Source organism: Sorex fumeus, unplaced genomic scaffold, assembly GCF_029834395.1.
Source record: "Sorex fumeus unplaced genomic scaffold, SorFum_2.1 ptg000054l, whole genome shotgun sequence".
NCBI lineage: Eukaryota > Metazoa > Chordata > Mammalia > Eulipotyphla > Soricidae > Sorex > Sorex fumeus.
This window is the reverse complement of record NW_026606111.1, coordinates 28760969-28779059: the sequence shown is the minus strand read 5'-3', so window position 1 is coordinate 28779059 and position 18091 is coordinate 28760969. Positions and strand designations below refer to the sequence as shown.

The window sequence follows — 18091 nt, the reverse complement described above, 5'->3', positions numbered from 1 at the left end:
AAGCAGATAGGCAGTTAGGTAATTTGATTGTTATTTGAATTGTATTTTGATGACTATAAAGAGAGATATATATATGTATATAGCAATTATATTATCTCTTAGGAAACTTATTATTGATGTTAAAAATGTTCACTTAAAGTCATGTGTTCCATATATATTTGTCAAAAACTTATGTTCTCATGTCTCTTCCTAAGCATTCAAGTTGAAATGTCTATTCATGATGTATTTCACTTTCTCTTAAGAAAAGTTACAACTTTAATGCAAGAACTGACATTTGCTGAGTGTATAGAAGGTGTCGAACACTGTGCTGGGTATTTGATTGAAATATTTTAGGGGGTCATATCTGATGGTGCTCAGGGGGCCTTGTGGTGCAGATGATCGAATCTGTAGCCGAATATGCAAAGCGTGTGCTCCAGCCCTTTGAGTACCTCTCTGACTGTCCTTTCTTTTTCAGCAAGTTAATGATGGTTTTCTAGGTGTCATTTCAACATACCCAACATACCATACCCAACATACCATACCCAACACAGAAGTACCAGTATCCTTCACCATAGCCCGTAAGACCCCTTCCCTTCCCAGTTTGCTTTTCCCCACCCCTTCCCCCTCTGTTAACCCCAGTTCCCTTGCTTTGTTTCTTTATATCTGTCTTGTATACAAACAAAATAAAAACAAACAAAAATATATTTGTTTTAAAAATATATATTATTTATTTATATATAAGCTGTCACTGTCCTCCCGCTGTTCATCGATTTGCTTGAGCGGGCCCAGTAAAGTCTCCATTGTGAGCCTTGTTCCTTTTTTTTTTTTTCTTTTTGGGTCACACCCGGCGATGCACACAGGTTACTCCTGGCTCTGCACTCAGGAATTACTCCTGGCGGTGCTCAGGGGACCATATGGGATGCTGGGAATCAAACCCAGGTTGGACGCGTGCAAGACTAACGCTCTACCCACTGTGCTATCACTCCAGCCCCGTGAGCCTTGTTCTTACTGTGTTTGGCATATTGAATATGTCACGGGTAGCTTTCCAGGCTCTGCGATGTGGGCGAGATACTCTCAGTAGCTTGCGGGTCTCTCAGAGAGTATGAACGGAGGAATTGAACCCGGTTAGGTCAGGTCAGCCTCATGCAAGGGAAACGCCCTACTGCTGTGCTATCGCTCTAGCCCATTTATATATTTATATATAAATTTTTATATAAAATATAAAATATAAAACAAATAAATATTATATTTATATAAAATATATAAATCTATTATATATAAATATACATTTATATGTAAATCTATATATTTTTTGTTTGTTTTTTTCCTGGGACTACACACTGCAGTGCTCAGGGCTTACTCCTGGCTCTGCACTCAGTTCTTCTGGTGGTGCTCGCTGGACCATATGGGATGTGGGGGATTGAACTGAGGTCATCTGCGTGCTAGGCACGTGCCCTACCTGTCATGCTATAGCTCCAGCCTGTTTCTGTATATTTCCTCTACTAGTGAGATTATTGTTATTGGTGGTGAGCTATTTGGTATTTATCTTTTTCTTCTGACATATTTTGCTCATCATGACCTCTTCTTCATCTATGTCATTGCAAAGGCAAGATCTTATCTTATAGCTAACTAGTGTTACGGTGCATATATACTGCATATTTATTCTTTGATCAGTAGTTGGGCACTGGGTTTGTTTTCATTATCTTGGCTATTCTGCAGTGAACACAGCGTGTACATATCTTTTCAAATTAGAGTTATTGTGTTCTTTGGATATGCCTAGAAGTGAAATTGCTGGATGATCTATTAGGTTTAATTTTGCTATCTTGGTAATTCTTCATATTTTTTGGATTGACAACGGATTTATATTTTCACCAACCATGTTATGAGGGTTCCTTTTTCTCCATACCTCTGCCATGTGCAAGGTACTTTATGCCATTTATTATCCAAAACTGTAATGTAAAATTATAAGAAAAAGTTTAATAATGTTGACCCCCAAATAGTGTAGTATATTCTATAAATATTATAGTATTTCTATGAGTGGGATTCAGGATTCTGTTTTCTCCCTTGTTCGTCTGATGGAGGAGCTTTTTTCTTTTTGTGCACACTTTTTTTTTCCCCGCACTGTGAGTAAACACTCACAGGTGTGGCAGGGGTTACCCCTGACCCTGCACTCAGGAATCACTCCTGGTGGTGCTTGGGGGACTTTATGGGTTGCCAGGGATCAAACCTGGTCAGTTGCAGACAAGGCAAACACTCTACCCAGTCTGGCCCCTGATGTCTACTTTATGTATGTTTATATCTCTGTCCCTGTTCTGCTTTCTTCACCCTTCTAAACCAGAGATCCATCCAGATACCTTTTGGTATTCATTTAGATAGTACCACAATTCTTTAAATTTATACTACAAGTTTGTTCTTACTTATTGAGTGTCATCACTATTATCACCCAGTTATTCAAGGCAGAAGCATTGTTTTTTCATTTTTCTTTGAAATGTTGGAGATCAACCCGGAGCATCACACATGTGAAGCATATACGGTGTTGCTGAGCCCTATTTTGCGCCCTGTCTTTTGTTTCTTAACCACAGGTTCTGTTGATAATTACTTCCTAGTCCACCTACATTCTTCTTTCTTTTTCTGTTTCCACTGTCCTAATATAGACTGGTAGTCACTTCTTAAATTACTGCATAGGCCTTTAAACTACTCCCCTTGTGCCACCTTCATCTCTAAACTATGCACAAAGACATAGATTGTCCTTGCCCTGGGACTGACTTGGGTTCTATCCCTGGCACCTCTTATGGTCCCTTGAATCTCACCAGGAGTGATTCTGGAGCTCAGAGACAGGAGTAAGCCCTGAGCACCGTTAGGTGTGACCCCGAACCCCAACCCCCCTCCCCACAAAGAACAAAAACATACGTTGCTTAAAATTCTTAAAAAAAAAAAAATCTTGGGATGAAGCTTCCTCAATGTGGCCTATTCTACTTCTTCACCTTTAATTTATTTCCCTCAATTCTAAACTGGCTTCATTGAACTTCAAACACATTGTGGTTTATTGCTTCTGAGCCTTGACACAAGCTGTTCCTATTTTGAAGTAGGGGAATAAGAGAAAAATGAAGTTGTAGTGATGAAAAGCACAGAGTCTGGAACTAGACTAGATTTAGGTAAATTCTGAGTATACCACATAACTCGCTGTATGATGTAGACTAAGTCTCTTAATTTCTTTGCTTTTAGAATAGAATCTGTATCCTAATCCTAAAAGGATGATATTGGAACCTAGTTTTATAAGGCATGTTTTGAAAATTGGACTGGAGTTGGACCCGGGATGATAGTACAATGGGTAGGACATTTGCCTTGCATGCAGCCCACCCAAGTTCAATCCCTGGCATCCCATATGGTCCCTCGAGCATCGCCAGGAGTAATTCCTGAGTACAGAGCCAGGAGTAACTCCTGAGCATTGTTGGGTGTGACCCAAAAAGAAAAAAAAATTAAGGGAGAAAGTTCAGAAGGCTAGTTTACATGCTATGCGTGGAGGAGATCTGGATTTGATCCCTTGCTTCTGTGGTTACTGAATTTGGAGTAATTTAAATCAACTCATGTGAAAACTTTTGATTTTTTTTTTTTTTGATTAGGCCACACCTGGCTGTGTTCAGGGCTTAGTCCTGACTCTGTGCTCAGGGATCACTTCTGGCAGGGCTCAGGGGACCTTTGTGGTGCCAGGCATTGAACCCGAGTCAGTGATGTGCAAGGCAAGCACCTTATCTGCTATACTTCCAGCCCCATATGAAAGTTTTTGGAGGAAAGTTTTTCTTCATACTTCATAGTTAACTTTTTTACTTTATGATTTTTTCCCCTGTCATTATCAACACCTCAATTAAGATTCTTTAAAGGAATTAATTTTTCTCTTGAAGTGTATTTCTAAGATTATAGATTATACATGGTTCATATTATAATGGCTAGTTTGGGTTCTAGCAGGAATACATTTTTATTGTTTGTTGGAGGTTTTGGGGGGGTCATATTTGATGATGCCTTGGTGGACTTTTAGTTCTGTTCTTGAGAATTACTACTGAAAGTGCTCAGGGGTACTGTGAGTGCCAGTGACTGCATTGGGATCAGCCATGTGCAAGGCTTGAATGCCTGTACTTTCTCTCCAGCCCATACTTAACTGTTCTAGGAAAACAGACTTTCTGAAAGGCAAAACTTTTTCTCTCTGTTTACAACACTCCTGATTCTTGTTTTTATTCTTACGCTTTGATTTTGATTTTTGGTTCATACCCGATGGAACTCCGATTACTCTTGGCTATATGTGCAGAGATCACTCCTGGTCATGCTCAGGGGCCCATATGGAGTGCCAGGGATTGAACCAGGGTTGGCAGCCTACAAGGCAGCTGCTTTAGCTACCCCCATACTATTTCTCTAGCCTACAACTTTACTTATTATTTCTACCTCAAATTTCCCAGGATAGGCGTGAACCTCCATGTTGATCAATTCTCTGATACTATAGTTACCTTACAATTTAACTCAATTTTGATGTTAAGTACTTGTAGTTGACACAGATCACAGAGGAAGGACTCACAAAACCTCCTACAGTGCTTAAGACACCAGTCTCAAGTGGTAGGTTCCAGGTAACCTACAACTTCTGTCAGTTTCTGAAGGTTTCCATGATCTCCTTCTCAGGTTCAATCATTTGCTCGTGTTGCCTACAGAATCTCAGAAATCTGTTTATCTAGTCAATTATTAGTTTAATATGATAGATATATTAAATAATGCAAATAAGTAGTGAAATGCAAAATTTATTGGGTCTAGCTCTGGAAGGGACTTAAGCACAAGTACTTCTGTTCTCATGGAGTTTTGGGGTGGAGATAGCTCACAGGGCCTTAGTGCAAGGCTTGGGGACATCCTGAGTGTGAACCACAGCACCACATGGGGCATCCCCCAGCATTGCTGCTCGAGGCCCTGGTGACCCCATAGCACCTCTGGGCCTGACTGTGTCAGGCTGAACGTTGAAAGTCTAGCCTTGTTCATCAGGTAATCTCTGTTCATCTAGTAATCTCTTTGCCCTGAGTGCTGCTTGAGAGATAACCCCCTATGCTTAATTTTTTTTCATTTTTATTAACTCTGGAACTATACTGGAAGTAAATGAAGTATTATAAACAAAGATATTCTATACTCTAATCACTGAGGAAATTTCTGGAGCTATACTGGGAGTAAATGAAGTATTATAAACAAAGATATTCTATACTCTAATCACTGAGGAAATTACAGTGGTTTTAGGAGCTGTGAGTTAGGAGCCATAAATGACCAAAAATATCTCTTACTATATCACAGTATCACATTCTCTATTTTAAGATCAGCTGGAAGAACATGCAAATCCATTTTTTATTGAAAGAACAGCCCTCAGTGGTCTAGATTTGGCAGTCTCTAGCCGTATGGTGAAAAGCGATATATATTTAAATATTCAATGTTTTAGATATCTGAATGATTAAATTCTCTTTAGAATACTTCTTTTCTTTTTCTCTTTTGATGTTTTGGGCCACATCTTGTGGTGCTCCGGACTTACTCCTGGCTTTGTCTTCAGGGATCACTCCCTGGTGGAGCTCAGGAGACCATTACGCGGTGCCAGAGATCAAACCCAGGTTGACCCTGTGCAAAGCAAGTGCTTTACCTGCTCTTCTATTTCTATAAAGTTCCATAATTGGAGATTTTTGTTTTCATTATTGCATATGATTTAAAATTATCCTGTGAAGACTGACATCTAAAAATTTACCAAACAGAGCAGGTTGTTGATCTGGTCTGATTTTGCTAGATTTGAGAATCTAAGGAGATAGTTGTTTTCTTGTGAATATTTAGATGCCATTTATTTCCCATTAAATTAGTATTTGATTGATATGAGCCTCACTGAAACAATACTCTGACTAAAAACTTCCATCATCATTTAAAAAAATTAATTTATTTTATTTTGGGGGGCTTTTGATCCATACCTGGCAGTGCTCAAGGCTTACTTCTGGCTCTGTTTTTAGGAATCACTCCTGGCGGTGCTCAGAGATCACCTGTGGTTCTGGGTATCCACCCGGGTTGGTATGTGCAAGGAAAGTGCCTTGTACTGTCCTGTCAAGTCATCTATAATTATGCCTCTGACTGTAGCTTACCTCTGTGTGCATATGAACACATTCACACAGAGATAAGCTGTATGTATTTACCTGGATGTGTGTATTCTGTGTACCTCCCTAAACATGAAGGCACACATTTATTTGTCAGTATTTCTTTTGTTTTGTTTTGGAGTCATACCTGGCAGTGCTCTGGGGATGATTTCGTTCTGGGAATCCAAACCTGTCCTCCTGCATGCAAATCATGTGCTTTATTAGCCTATTAAGATATTGCTCTGGCCCTCATCAAGTATTCCTTTAAAGTTTATAGTGGCCTCTGTGTGTGTGTGTGTGTGTGTGTGTGTGTGTATGTGTATGTGTGTGTAGTCACAACATCTGTGGATTGTCTTCCTGGTACATTATATTGACCCTAACTTTGGTCCTCATCATTCCTCCGAAGTACTACAGTGATCGCCCTACTCTGATATTAGTTGATCTTACTCATCCTATAAACTCTCCACTTACTAAGTATGTCTCAAAATTGTTTTTCCCTTTTTTGTGTGTGTGTGTGTGTGTGTGTGTGTGTGTGTGGGAGGGGTGGGGTGTTGGGATGCATATCTAGTAGTGCTCAAGACTTACACTTGACTCTGTGCTTTGGGATTACTTCCTGGCAGGACTCAGGTCTCAGGGGACCTTTTGACATGCTGGGGATTGAACCTGAGTCTGGCTTTCTGGTCCCTCAATATATTTTCATATTTTTTTCATGTTTGTCTTGCTTGAAGCAACTATTACGGGTTTCTGTTACATGGATGGAAGCCAGCTTTTGTTTGTGTTTGGAGCTGTCCCTGGTGATGCCCAGGAGTTACTCCTGGCTTTGCACTCAGGAATTACTTGTGGTGGGCTCTAGAGACCATATGGGATGCTGGGTATCAATCCCTGCATCCTACCCACTGTAGTATACCTTTGGCCCAGCTTTGTTTGTTTTCATTTTAGGACTGTACCTTGTGGAGCTAAGGGAGTTCTTCTAACAGTGCTCTGGGGTCACTCCCAGCAGCGTTTGGGATATCATGTGCCAGGATCAACTGTGGGCCTCCTGCTTGCAAAGCATGATCTTCAGCATTGAGCCTTCTTCCTGGCCCCAAGGATGCCAACTTTTTTCTTTGTGGGGTGGGGGGCAGGGGTTGCCAAACCTGGCTATACTCTGGGGTTACTCCTGGCTCTGTGCTCAGGAATCATTCCTGGCGTGCTCAGGGCACCAGATGAGATGCCTGGGATCAGCTGCATGGAAGGCAAACAGCCTGCCCGTTGTACGATCACTCTGGCCCCAGAATACCAGCTTTAAAAGAGTACTATGCAAGACTGGTAATTCCATCTTTATTTGTATATATTCCTTCATCTCTTGAGTCCTAGTGTGCTTGTCTTCCAGGTATTTTGTTTATTTAATTTTTTGGAGGTCATCCCAAGTCATGCTTTGGGACTCTCCCTGCACACTTGGTCAACTGGGCCAGCCAGGTCAAAGCTCCAGCTGTCCTGTGATGGTGCTTAGGCCCAATGGTTCTCAGGGCCACTAGGGACCCTCTGACAATACTCAGGTGACCACATCCAGCAGAGTTTAGGGAACATGTAGCATCAGAGATTGAACTTGGGGCTTTGTGCATGCAGTGTATGAGTTCTAGACCTTTGAGCTTTTTCCCTGGTCCCTATTCCAGACATCTTGGAAGGATAAACATTTCCAGTTCCTTCTCTTTACTTGATGAAATCTTCATCTCTCAAGGTCAGCTGTTCCCTTTGGCAGTTACTTACCTGTTGGCTTTGTCTACCTAACCCTGCTACCAGAACTAACCTCTTTTTCCATTCTTTATCTGATACACTTTGCACTTACATGATTTGCTGGTGTTGCAGCCTTGCTATGTGTCTCTCTTTGTAAATATTTAAGGTGAAAAGGACTCATTTGTATTGTTCTTAGAACTCAGTACAGTGTGTGGCATAGACTTAATAAATATTTCTCAAATGAACAGGTTGACATTACAGCATTGCTTTCTGTATTAAGCGAAGTCTGATTTGAGAGGTAGCAGGTAATATTATTTTGAGGCTCAGAAGCTGTTCTTTGCTCTGTGCTCAGGAGTGACCCTGACCATCCATGTTGGATAGACTTTCTGTGGTGCCAGGAGGTCAAATGAAGGTCAGTGGGATGCAAGGCTAGTGCTTGAACCTCTGCGCTATGAGATTCATTAATTTTTTTTTTGTTTGGGCTCATACCCAGCAATGCTCAGGTCTGTGCTCAGAGTTCACTCCTGACAGTGCTCAAGGGGCCATATGCAAGTCCAGGGATCAAACTGGGCTTGGCCAGATGCAAGGCAAGAGACTTAACCTCTCTACTATCTTTATCTTCCTGGATTCATGGATTCCTTAAATACAATGATTTGAAAAAATAAATAAGTGCATCTTTCTCAGTGCAGGGGATGGGGACACTCTGGGACATTCTCAGCCTGGGAGTAAAGGCTTCAAAATTTGGTGCTAGGGGTGTTTGTGTTGCTGGGGTTGGAGAGGGCCACCGTGGCATTGGTTGGTAGCCACTGGACCTATCCTTTGTGGGGCTGTTGTCAGGGATCAAATTCAGGCTCGCATACGCAAGACACATACACTCTCCTTTTCAGCTTTCTCCTCTACCCCAAGGTGATGTCTTGGATTTTATGCTTTTTGGTTTACATGAAGTATTTGCTAATGACTACTTTCTGTGCAATAGAGTTCTAGTTATTTAAGTTTGAAACATGACTTTTTTTGTTGTTTTGAGGTGCTGGGATTCAGGGCCCACACCCCAGGCTCAGCATCATGATTTTGATGCTTGATAGATCTGTCCTATATATGTTTAATTATCTATCAGCTGCTTATTAGTTATTAATTAATTAATTTGGTTTTGGGGCCATAGCCTTGGTGTTCAGGAGCTAGTTTTGGCATTGTGCTTAGGAGTGACCCATTCGGGGCCACTTGTGGTGTCAGGATAGAAACCTGGGTTGATTGTATGCAAGACACCTGCCATAATAATTTGAATAATAATAATTTGCAGTGATACCAATGTTTAACGGAATAATCTTTGTTAGTTTTTGTTTTTCAGAGTTTTTTCTATTTTTCCTTTTCTTTTTTTCCTGCAATCAAATGCTCTACCCCTGAGCTATGCCCCCAGGGCCGGAGCTATAGCACATTGGGTAGGGCGTTTGCCTTGCACCCGGCTAACAGGTTTTGATTCCTCTGTTCCTCTCAGGGAGCCGGGCAAGCTACTGAGAGAGTAGCCCGCCTGCACCACAGAGCTTGGCAAGCTCCCTGTGGCACATTCAGTATGCCAAAAACATTAACAACAAATCTCACAAATGGAGATGTTACTGTTGCCGGCTTGAGCAAATCAATGAACAATGGGAGGACAGTGCTATAGTGCTTTTTTCCTGCATGATGCGGAAGCCTTTTAGTTTGCTAAATGGAATAATCACACATTAATGATAAGAAAAAATGTTGGCAGGATTTAGGTGTCATGTTGTTGAAGAACGTTATTATCTTTTGATTACATTTGTAGTACTTGGAGTTACTCTTGGCTCTGTGTGCAGCGATGACTCCTGGCAGTGCTTGGGGAACCTTATGCAGTGGGAGCACTGAATCTGAGTCTGTGACGTGCAAGGCACCTTAATGTATCTCTGGTCCCTGAAGAATGTGTGTGTGTGTGTGTGTGTGTGTGTGTGTGTGTGTGTGTGTTGTATTCACTTCTGCTTTTATTTTATTTTATTTATTATTTAAAATTTTTATTAGTTAAACACCATGAGGTACAGTTGTAGACTTACAAGTTTTTGTGCTTGGGTTTCAGTTATACAATGATCGAGTACCCATCCCTCCACCAGTGCCCATTCTCCACCACCACTAATCCCAGTATAAAAATATGGAACACTTCACGAATTTGCGTGTCATCCTTGCGCAGGAGCCATGCTAATCTTTTCTGATCTTCCAATTTTAGTATATGTGCTGCCGAAGCGAGCACCCTGAAGAATGTCTTATTGGGAACACCTGCTTATAAAAAACTGCTAATAATGTACCACCTGTATATTATATATCTGATGATACCATGATTTCAGTTTAAGTGGAAATAAGTTTTGGAATTCCCAAAAACAAAAAAAAATTGTTTTTGCTTTTGGTCCAAACATCCAGCTCTGATTAGGGGTTATTTTTGGCTCTGTGCTTGGGGACTTTGTGGTGCTAGAGACCTAAATGACATACATATGCCCTTGCCTTTTGTGCTCTCTTCCCTGATGCTAGGATTACCCTCTTAAGAGATGTGAGAGACATGGCCCTACTGCAGCCATGCGACATCATATGTTATTCATAACCAGCAATAGAACACAAATTGTCTACTGTTGCCTTTTCAGCAGATCTGAGTGTTGGGGTAAAATCTCAAATAATTATGGTGGGTCTGGTGTTGAAATATTGAATGTGATCAAAGTAGAGAAAGAGTAATGTGGAAATCATCTGTTCCACAGGTAGGGGGAGGGTGTGGGATGGGGGCATACTGGGGTTTTTGGTGGTGGAGAATGGGCACTGGTGAAGGTATGGGTGTTTCATTGTATGACCAAGATTTAAACCCGAAAGCTTTGTAACTGCTCTCACAGTGATTCAATAAATAAAATTATAAAAAATGTAAAAAAAAAGTGAGAGAGAAGTACTCAGAAGTTCTTTCTTTCCCTTTCTTTGTCTAAATCGTTTTGATCTGAATTTTAGAGCCTCATTTTGGAATTTTAGAGCCTTACTTTAAATATTTAGAGTAAAAATCTTTAGGGCTTTTCCTTTTTGAACTTCACAGATATTCTTACTTGGTTTGTTTTTTGGACCACACTCAGTAATTCTGGGAACTACTCAAAGCACGATGTTTGGGGGCCACTGTCAGGTGTGCTCGAGGGAAATGTGGTGTTGGAGACTTGAACTAGAATTCCTGCATGCAGAGCATATGCTTCAACCCAGTTCAGCCATATCTTATACTTTGGTTGAAAAATTGTTTCATTTTATTTTGGGGGGTAGTGGTGGTATAGGTGGTGGCAGTGGTGTGGGGTTTGGGCTACATCCTGCGGTGCTCAGGGACTATTTTTGGCTATGGCTCTCTGCTCAGAAGTGACCCTTGATGGTGCTTGGGAGGCAATATCTGGTGCTGGGGGGTGCTTGGGGGACAATATATGGTGCTGCAGATTCGATCTGGGGTCGATAGCATGCAAGACAAATGCATTGCCTCCTATATTATCTATCTCTCTGATCCTAGAATTTCTTTCTTCCTTTAAGATAATTTTTGAACCAAAGAATCTTTTGAGATCTGATTCAAGTTTTTCTCTAAATACCATTTTTCACCCCCATCAGCCAAGCTAAGACCCTTGATTAAGTCTTTACAATCTTCACAATTTCTTCATTTGGTCAGCCTCTTTTTAAATGACTATCCCAAATTGTTCTTTTTTTGTCTCCAGTCTTAACTTACTCTTGTTATAGAGAATGTTGAGTTTAGTTTGGGAAGATTTGGTCTCCACTGTGACTCTACGAAGCTGCCCTAGTTTCTTCCTCTTTAAAGTGAAGAGAATGTACCAGGATTGTCTTAAGTTCCTTACATTGCACTTTAGTACATTGCCCTATACTTACCTCTGTCCTTACACTTGTTTTGCAATAACCTTGTTTTTTTCAATTCTAAATCTCATTTTCTTTCTAGTAAGATTGACCTTCATACCTAACTTTCATTGCCTTAAGAATAGAATCCTGTACTTTCTGGTCTCCATTTACGTCGTGATTTCTCTGATTAATGGTGATATCATTCACACAATTAGACAAAATGAAAATTTCATCTTCACAGTCATGTATTTCACTTACAGAATCAAATTAGTTACTAAATTATTGTCAACGCTGACTCAGAAATGTCTTTTGAATCCATATTTGTTCTCTGCTGCTATTCTAATCTTTTATCTGGATGGTTGATACAGCCTACCAAATGCTTGCTTTGTCACCGGTTTTTCTCTATAGTCACTGCAGTTATTTTTCAGAACAAAAATCTGTTAGTGTTCGTGTTCTGTTTTAAAAACCCTTTAAATGGTTTGCTTATGAACCAAGAGCTTCTTCTCAGAAGAAGATGTTCCCTTCATTTTTCTCTTACCTCATCACTTGCCACTTACTATCATGTCCCTAGTTTCCAACTATTCCGAATACCAGCCATTTTCTGAATGTACTTTTGTTTTCTTTCCTATTTTGGGTCAAACTCAGCAATCCTCAGGGATTACTGCTGGCTCTGCACTCAGGAATTACACCCAGTGGTGCTCAGGAGACGATACGGGATGCTGGGGATCAAAACTGGGTTGACTGTGTGCAAGGCAGGCACCTTACCTGCTACATTCTCTCCAGCTCATGCTTTTGTTATCTCTTAGGTCATGCTTCTCCCTGGATTCTCTGGTCCCTTCATCCCTTCTTTTCTCAGGCAGCCCCTCACTTCAAGGGATCAGTCATAGATTTCTTCCTTGAAGTTCTGAAAGAATTTTCAGTCTCATTCTTTTGTGCATACCTATTATGCATACTGCTCTGAAACAGAGGGGCTCATCAGAGTTACTCATTTTACCCACTTACCAGGAATTCAAGTTAATTGTTCACTCCATGCTTGTGAGGGTAGTCTCTGATATTGTGCATTCTTTGCATTTGACAGTGTTGAGATATTTATTTACTCAGTAGTTGTTGGTCAGTATAAGACAATAAGGTAAGGTCGTTCTGTTTCCTGTGAAAGCAAGAGATTTTTATTTTTTGGGGGGTGGGGCCCATCCAGTGGTGGTGCTCAGGGCATACTTCTGGCTATGCACTCAGGAATTACTCCTGGTGGTGCTTGGGGGACCATAGGGGATGCCTGTCATTGAACCTGGATCAGCTGCGTTCCAGGCTAATGTCCTACCTGCTGTACGATCTCTGACCCTGAGATTTTTAATTTTGCACACGAATTTTTTCCCTCCACTTTGCTTAAGTTTTATTTTCTCATCTTTTCTCAAAAGTTCCTTATAATTTTTTTTGTCCCTAGGTTTTTGGTATCAAAAATGGACTGAGACTGACCTGGATATCTACTGGTCTTATTGATGAGTCAGAATATCTTGGACTTGATTCATTCTGATTATAACAAGGGGGTTTAGACAGACCTTAACTACTCTTATGCATACAGTACAAGTGAACAGTGTTTTACATTGCTCTAAGTAATTGGAATATATTTTTATTTTTATTTATGTACTTATTTATTTTAATTTTTTTATTAGTGAATCCCAGGTGTGTGGGACCCGGGACTGAGATCTCTAAGCCTGCACGGTTTGGGACTGGACCTGTCAGTAGCTAAACAGTTACACCCTCCAACTGCCGTGTAACCCCAACAAAGGCCAGGATCCAAAGATTATCACAACAAGCTCCCGGGAGCGTGCGGCCGCATTCGCGGCCGCGCGACTATTTATTTAATAATTTTCCGGATACCTTAAATATCCTTAAATATCCAACCCACACGGCAGAGCCTGGCAAGCTATCCGTGATCTATGCCAAATAGACCAAATTGATATGCCAAATCCAGTAATAAATGGATCTCATTCCCCTAGCCCTGATTATGCAGAGTTGAGAAGGATATGGAAGGAGAAGCTGATAAAACACCAAGGCAGACATGGGCTGCCAAAACGCAGAAAAACAAAAATGATTGTCTGTACTTTTAATGCTCGTACGCTGGCATCTGCTGCATCCATTGAAGACCTTATGGTACAAGCACGAAAGATCAAGTACGACATCATTGGTCTGACCGAAACGAGAAGACATCAATCCCATCATGCTGTTTTCGACACTGGAGAAGAACTGTTCCTTGGAACATGTGATAAAAGAGGCGTCGGTGGTGTCGGTATCCTTGTCAACACAAACTTAGTCACAAGCATTGATTCATTTGAATGCCTAACAACCCGAATCGGACGATTACACTTGAATAAATGTGGCTCACTACCGGCAGTTTCTATCTTTGTTGTCTACGCACCAACATCCAGTTATGGTGAAAAAGAAACTGAGAAATTCTACATGGAGCTGGAGAAATTCTATAAAGAAGATCACACCTTCTACAAGATCATTGTTGGTGATTTTAATGCCAAGATAGGACCAAGAAGATCAGTCGATGAACTCCACATCGGAACCCATTGCCTGGAATGGAACGAACAAGGTGACAGACTGTCTGAGTTCATCATGTCAACCAAAACCTTCCATGGTAACTCACAATTCCAAAAGGCTGAATCTAAACGTTGGACATGGGAGTCTCCCGATGGACGGTTCCACAATGAAATAGACCACATCATATTCAATCGGCGGTTTTGCCTAACAGATGTTGCTGTTGTCCCAAAATTCCAAACGGGATCAGACCACCGTCTTCTTCGTGCAAAATTCTACCTCACAGAACGAGGAGAAAAGAATGCAAGGTTTAAGAAGAAGACTCCCAGAACAACCACCAACTGGGAACTCTTTGGCTCTGTTGCAGCAACATGGGAAGATGCCGTCATTGACAACATTGATGAGGAATACGATCGAATGATTCAGCACCTCCATGATTGTGCAAGGAATGCCAAGAGAGAGATAACCACAAAAAACCGTCTTTCTTCGAACACTCTTGAACTTATTCGCCAACGTGGCGTGGCACGTGCCTCAGGCAACCACAAGCAAACGTCCGAACTGGCAAAACAGTGCAGAAAAGCCATCAAGGATGACCTCAAAAACAGGAGAGCAGCAGTACTGGTAGATGCAGCAGAAGCTGGGAAAAACATTCGTAATGCCCGCCTGTCCTTCACCAACTACAAAACCAAGATGACTGCCCTCCGACATCATGATGGATCTATCACATCTTCCAGAAGGGCAATGGAGAAGATTATTCATGAATTCTACTCAGATCTCTTTAATAGCCACATCCACTTGCCCACATACCACATACCACATGATGGATATGTCGTTCCCAATGTTCTCCCTTCCGAAATTCAACATGCCATCTCGTCGGTAAAGAAACAAAAAGCACCTGGCCCAGACAAGATCAGACCTGAACACCTGAAGAACTTACCATCAGTACTCATCAATACATTAGCTCGACTCTTCACACGCTACCTGTCTGAATGCAAGGTTCCATCCCAATGGAAAACCAGCAAGACTGTACTACTATACAAGAAAGGAGACATCCACGACATTGGCAACTATCGCCCAATCTGCCTATTGTCTGTCATCTACAAACTATTCACTCGAGTCATCCTGAATAGGATTAGCAGAACACTAGATGAAGGACAACCATGTGAACAAGCTGGATTCCGAAAAGGATTCAGTACCATCGACCATATCCACACAATAACCAAGCTCATTGAGGTATCTCGGGAGTTCAAGATGCCGCTCTGTCTAACGTTCATTGATTTAAAGAAGGCCTTTGATTCTGTTGAGACGGAAGCGGTCATGGAAGCCCTAGCCAATCAGGGCGTACAAACTCAATACATCAGGATCCTTCGTGAGCTCTATTGCGGATTCACTACCAAGATCTCACCATTCTACAAAGAAGTAATCATCCATATCAAGAGAGGGGTTCGGCAGGGTGATACCATTTCACCAAAACTCTTCAGTGCCACCCTCGAGAACATCATGCGACAACTAGAATGGGAAAACATGGGAGTGAAGATAGATGGTCGGCAACTACACCACCTCCGCTTTGCTGATGACATAGTTCTAATAACACCAAACATCAGCCAAGCAGCACAAATGCTTGTGGACTTTGACCGTGAGTGTGGAAAGGTTGGACTACAGCTGAATCTTACGAAAACAATGTTTATGAGAAACAGCCTTGTTCCTGACGCTCCATTCGCTCTCAACGGAACCACCATCTCCGAATGCAACAGTTATATATACTTAGGTCGAGAAATCAACATGATGAATGACCTGGCACCTGAGTTACGCAGGAGGAAGAGAGCGGCTTGGAATGCCTTCAAGAGCATTGAAGAAATAACTAAAAGGACAAAGAACCTCCAACTACGAGCACATCTCTTTGATTCCACTATTCTTCCTGCATTAACATATGCCTCAGAGACCTGGACCCTACGAAAACAGGATGAGAACACTATTCGGGTCTCTCAAAGAGGAATCGAAAGAACTATGCTTGGAATATCACGATTCACTCAAATGAGAGATAGAATCCGGAGTTCTGATCTTCGTCAACGCTCAAGAATCAGAGACGCTGTCTCATTTGCCAAGACATCAAAAATCAGATGGGCTGGACATGTAATGAGGTTTACAGACAACCGCTGGACTAGAGCCATTACTGATTGGATTCCACGAGACATCAAAAGATCACGTGGACGCCCACCTATAAGATGGTCAGACTTCTTCGTCAAGACCCTAAATGATCGGTTTGAGGCTCTACATGTTCCTAAAACGAACAGATACCATTGGGCTACGCTAGCACGCAACCGTGAGGAATGGAGACGTTACTGGCACCCGCTCGAATAAATCGATGAATAACGGGGATTAAGTGATTAAGTGATTAAGTGATTAGTGAATCACCGTGAGGTACAGTTACGGGCGTACAAACTTTCATGCATGCGTTCCAGTCATACAGTGATCGAGTACCCATCCCTCCACCAGTACCCATTTTCCACCACCAGTGGTCCCAGCATCCCTCCCACCACCCCCACCTCGTTCCCCTCCACCCCACCCTGCCTCTGTGGCAGGGCATTCCCTTTTGCTCTCTTTCTCTTTATGGGTGTTGTGGTTTGCAATAGAGGTATTAAGTGGCCATCATACTCGGTCTATAGTCTACTTTCAGCTTGCATCTCCCATCCCGAGTGGGTCCTCCTAGCACCCTTTACTTGATGGTGCCTTCTCTATCTGAACTGCCTTTTCCTCCAACATGTGAGGCCAGCTTTAAGCTGTGGAGTAATCCTTCTGGTACTTATCTCTACTATTCTTGGGTGTTAGTCTCCCATTCTGTTACTTTATATGGAGTATATATTTAAAAGTATGAATTTTTTTACTTTTTTGAGGGGTAAGGAATCTCCCAAGTGGTTCTCAGTAGATCTGGACACCTCTTTTCAGCCATGCTTTGCCATTTGTACCAGTGGTTTAGTGCTAGGCACCAAGGTTGCTTGGGTTCTGCAGTGCTGGGAATCCCTAGGGCCATTCTGGTGATGCTAAGAGCCTCCAGGACTATACCAGGCGTTGCATGTGGGTCCCTGGGTTGCCTGGGATTGAATCCAGGCTGACCTTCACCTTTGTACAATGTCCCTAGTTTCTGGAAGTTATTTTCCATTAAACTCGTTCTTGATATCTCACACTTTCCTCTGGAATTTGTTTATTTGTGCTTGAGATATTCGTCTCTCTGAATTGCACTCAAATTCCATAACTAAGACGGCTTTTCTGTCTGGAATGAAGCTTTCAATTTAAAGCAGTGATTTCTGTACTTTGCCACAAATATGTGCTTCCTAAATTTTCTACTATCTATAGAATCTCTTGTGTCGAGAGTTTCCCAGCATGTTGAGTTTTAGACAGAAAATGGGAAAGAATCAGTTTCTTGCCAAATTCATTTTTCTGTTTTGTTGTTATATAATGCTCCTATTGAACAATATTTTCTCTTGAGGTTGAGTGTGAAGCTTGAATATTTTTAAAATTAATTTTTTTTGAAAACACCGTGATTTACAAAGTTGTTCATTATACAGTTGTTTCAGGCGTTCAGTGTTCTAACACCACCAATGTGACTTTCCCTCCATCAATATCTCTAGTTTCCCTCCCAATCCCAAATTGCCCCCTTAGGCACAAAGTAAATTTGCTTTATATTGCTTATTCCATCAAAACTCTTAAGAAATGGTATATAAAATGATCACAAAATAAACCGGTAAGAGCCAATTTGTGATTACTGTATGATTTTTAACCTATGAAAATGAGAAAATTAAAACCATTTAGTACAATATAATAAAATGCCTATTATTTAAATATGTAAGTTTTCAACTCTGGAGTCTAAA

At 41.4% G+C, this 18091-nt stretch overlaps 1 protein-coding gene and 1 non-coding gene across 3 annotated transcripts in view; one reads left to right on the top strand and one right to left on the bottom strand.

The window, feature by feature from the left end:
* Positions 1–18091, top strand: part of CDK19 (cyclin dependent kinase 19) — a 181906-nt gene that overhangs the window by 55809 nt on the left and 108006 nt on the right. The gene's annotated exons all lie outside the window — the stretch shown is intronic.
* LOC130033920 (U6 spliceosomal RNA) lies at positions 9976–10080 on the bottom strand. The gene has a single exon (XR_008794023.1). It is a non-coding gene; the product is annotated as a U6 spliceosomal RNA (small nuclear RNA).